Source organism: Bufo bufo, chromosome 11, assembly GCF_905171765.1.
Source record: "Bufo bufo chromosome 11, aBufBuf1.1, whole genome shotgun sequence".
Taxonomy (NCBI): domain Eukaryota; kingdom Metazoa; phylum Chordata; class Amphibia; order Anura; family Bufonidae; genus Bufo; species Bufo bufo.
The window spans coordinates 33,030,963-33,035,006 of NC_053399.1; the positions used below are offsets into that span (position 1 = coordinate 33,030,963).

Sequence of the window (4,044 nt, forward strand, 5' to 3'; positions counted from 1 at the left end):
ACCAGAGAGGCTCAACAGTACCTTTTAACTACCCTAGACCACCATTGAGGTTGGTAGAAACCTTCTCTCTACCTTAATCCCTTTAAAATAGCGGCCAACCAAGGAGGCTGGCTTTAACCTCATTATTATCCCAGAACACCAGAGATGCTGGTTTTAACCTCTGTCAATATGCTAGACCAGCAGTTGAAAATTATTCACGGGAGTCCCGATGGTTATGATGCAATTAATTTAACTTTTTTTTATATAGGTTCCTTAAACCTCCTGACAATTATCCAACATTATGTTGAAAAGCAATAAGCTTACAGCAAGCCACAAATTGTAGTTATGCCGAACGTTTCGGTCCCCATGGACCTTCCTCTGAGGTTAACCTCTACAATAGAATATAGGAAATACATGAATGTGCTGTTCCTGGAAGATATACACTCATTGTGGAATGAAATCATACAAATAAATCAGTATATACAGAGGCGGACTGGGAACTTGAAGCCCTGGAAAAAATAACCTAAAGGTGGGGGTGGCATCGCGAGATTACAGAGATCTGACTTCGTGGGCAAGGAGGAGATTCGTGGATGCAGGCAGTGCTGGGCTCCTTCACAGTCAGGCGTGGCTGGGCTCCAGAACGGTTAGTGCAGCCCCTTGGGCTCCTTACCAGGCAGATTTACATATATATATATATATATATATATATATATATATATATAAAATCATTTTTTACACTCAGTAAAACCACTCAGAGATATAGGACAGGTATATTGAGGACATGCTAGCGGCGATCTAGACGTGCATGTCCGCATCTCTATAGGGTAAAGAGAGGTGACAGAATCCCATTAAGGTTGGTGATATTTTTCAAAATATAAAATGTGCTAGAAATTGAATTTTTTTCTGGTGTTTTTTTTTTCTATAAACTTTTTTTTTTTTACTGGAGGTAAAATGGCTGTAAAAGAAACAAAACAAAACACATAGTCATTAAAAATGCTTGAAACACGTTTTAAATCCATGTCCCAACTAACGATGAGCGAACTGGTTCACATGAAACCGAGAGAGAGAGAGAGACTACTATACAATTTTTTTATTTTATTTTAAAAGCCCGAGGAGGGTGCTTTCTACACCCATGCAACAAAAACGTGCACAAGGTTATAGTCTATCTCAGGCCCTCTCCGTAAGAGACGGGCCCCCCATAAACCTTTCCCAGTCGCTCCGGGCCAGAAAGCTGCTGCAAGGGACCGAGACAAATGGGCAACCCCCAGCCAAAGTCGGGAGTACGCCAGGGCAACCTTCAGCCGAGGGTATGCCAAATCTGTGCTCCGGCCTTCACCTAGGCTTCCACCCAGGGTGTCGGCCTGGAGCTCGACTACTAGGTCTGGGCGAGCCCAAAAGGTTTTGCAGGGGGCTGCGGAAATGGGATGGCCACACACTCTAGGGGGGTACCAGTAAGGGCGCCGCAACCCAAGAAATCCTTGTGACAAAACAAATGTGGAAAGTGAACACACAGTGAACAAAAACATTTACATAAATAGTGAATGTGTGCTGAGACTCAGCCCGGACATCTGGCCGGAATTATAAAAATTCCTCCTCCCTATGCCAGGCCTGAGAGCCGGGCAAGGAATAGAGGTGTGTGCACTCAAAATGTGAGAAAGTGAAGTGCACGCAAATGTGCCATCACTCAGTGGGCTCCCACCCCCAGTGAGTTCAGGCACCCCAGGGTCACCAATCCTGGGGCACTTCTGCACCTCAGGCTTTCAAACATCTCAGCCCCTGACTTAGTTCTGGCAGAGCCCTTGGCCACCTAGCACTGGGTGCATTGGTCCCAGGCCGTACACCCTAGGGATGACATGTGGTTCTCTGCCCTACATTCCGGAGGACTGGCAACCTCCAGAACTGATAACAGATTTGATTGAAACTGACAAGAACAGATACTACACTTGATCTTAGCTAAAAGGCTGAGAAGCGATTACTATACAAATGTTCTAGAAGAACAAGAGAATCAGAATGTCTCAAGAGAAACATCTTACTTAGTTATCTGGCCATGAGGAGTACTGTTTGGGGTGCTCTGTATCATTAGTGAGACCGAAAAATATGCATGAGTATTGTATGCAGGGCGATACTACTCTTGGTTTGTAGGAAGAAAATGTGCACATCACATATCTTAATACTTCTGGCATTAGATAGCATAGACCCTGTTTTCTGTCAGACAAGCTAATTTGCATACCTTTGGCTTTCTGGGAAAGATATTCAAATTTACTTCTTTTCCAAAATAGGAATTTATCAAAAAATTTGCTGAACTGAATCTTGCCTGGTCCGCTCATCTCTAGTCCCAACCCTGTATAATATGAAGCATATTAACCCCTTAGTGACCACCCATATGCCTTTTTGCAGAGGTCACTAAGGGGACAGGGTGGGCTGCCTCCTTTTCACGGTGGCCCTGTCTAAGCACTGAACTGAAAGGAGTGCCAATCTGGGCTTTTTAAGCCCTTACATGCCGCAAGCAATGGCGCCCGCCGCATGTAAGTGGTGACACAGGGAGCAGACTCCTTCTGTCTCCCATCGGCACCCCACAAATGTGATTGTGCATAGGCTGCCTGATACCTGGTGTTGGCCCCATGCCTGCCTTGAGTGTTTTCCAGCAGCCTGCCCCCCTCTGGCGCAGCCTGCTGGTCATTGTCAGTATAGCACTGACATTAAAATGCAATGCAATATAGGGATAATTGCAAAAATAAAATCTCCCCCACACTTGGTATCAATGTGTCCAATGTACAGGGTGGGCCATTTATATGGATACACCTTAATAAAATGGGAATGGTTGGTGATATTAACTTCCTGTTTGTGACACATTAGTATATGTGAGGGGGAAAACTTTTTAAGATGGGTGGTGACCATGGCGGCCATTTTGAAGTCAGACATTTTGAATCCAACTTTTGTTTTTTCAATAGGAAGAGGGTCATTTGACACATCAAACTTATTGGGAATTTCACAAGAAAAACAATGGTGTGCTTGGTTTTAACGTAACTTTATTCTTTCATGAATTATTTACAAGTTTCTGACCACTTACAAAATGTGTTCAATGTGCTGCCCATTGTGTTGGATCGTCAATGCAACCCTTTTCTCCCACTCTTCACACACTGATAGCAACACTGCAGGAGAAATGCTAGCACAGGCTTCCAGTATCCGTAGTTTCAGGTGCTGCACATCTGGTATCATCTGAAGGCAATCGTCTATGCTGTGAAGATACGAGATGTGCAGCACCTGAAACTACAGATACTGGAAGCCTGTGCTAGCATTTCTCCTGCGGTGTTGCTATCAGTGTGTGAAGAGTGGGAGAAGAGGGTTGCATTGACAAACCAACACAATGGGCAGCACATTGAACACATTTTATAAGTGGTCAGAAACTTGTAAATAACTCATGAAAGAATAAAGTTACGTTAAAACCAAGCACACCATTGTTTTTCTTGTGAAATTCCCAATAAGTTTGATGTGTCACATGACCCTCTTCCTATTGAAAAAACAAAAGTTGGATTCAAAATGGACAACTTCAAAATGGCCGCCATGGTCACCACCCATCTTGAAAAGTTTCCCCCCTCACATATACTAATGTGCCATAAACAGGAAGTTAATATCACCAACCATTCCCATTTTATTAAGGTGTATCCATATAAATGGCCCACCCTGTAGATTCTCTCGTACAGTAAAAAAAAAAAACTACAAAAAAATGCCATAATTGCTAATTATTTACCCCAACATGATTACAAGTCATCCTGCAAAAATCAAGCCCTGACTCAACATCATAGAAAGAAAAAGAAAAAAGTTATGGGTCTTGGGATGCGGCGATATAACAAGATTTTCTTCCTTTTAAAAGAAGGGGGGTTTTTTTGCACAAAAGTAGAAAAACGTAAAAAGAAAGCTATTTGTATTTGAAATCGCTGCAATTGTACTGACCCAGAGAATAAAGATATTATGTTATTCATGCCGAAAAATGAACGCCGCTAAATTTATAACGTAAAACGCAGTTGCAGTATTGCTGTTTTTTCCCATCTCCCTCCCAGAAAG

The 4,044-nt window shown here is 42.9% G+C and overlaps 1 pseudogene; it reads right to left on the reverse strand.

Moving 5' to 3' along the window:
- Nucleotides 1-1,832: 1,832 nt before the first annotated feature.
- On the reverse strand, nucleotides 1,833-1,952 carry LOC120982632 (annotated as a pseudogene).
- Nucleotides 1,953-4,044: the final 2,092 nt, after the last annotated feature.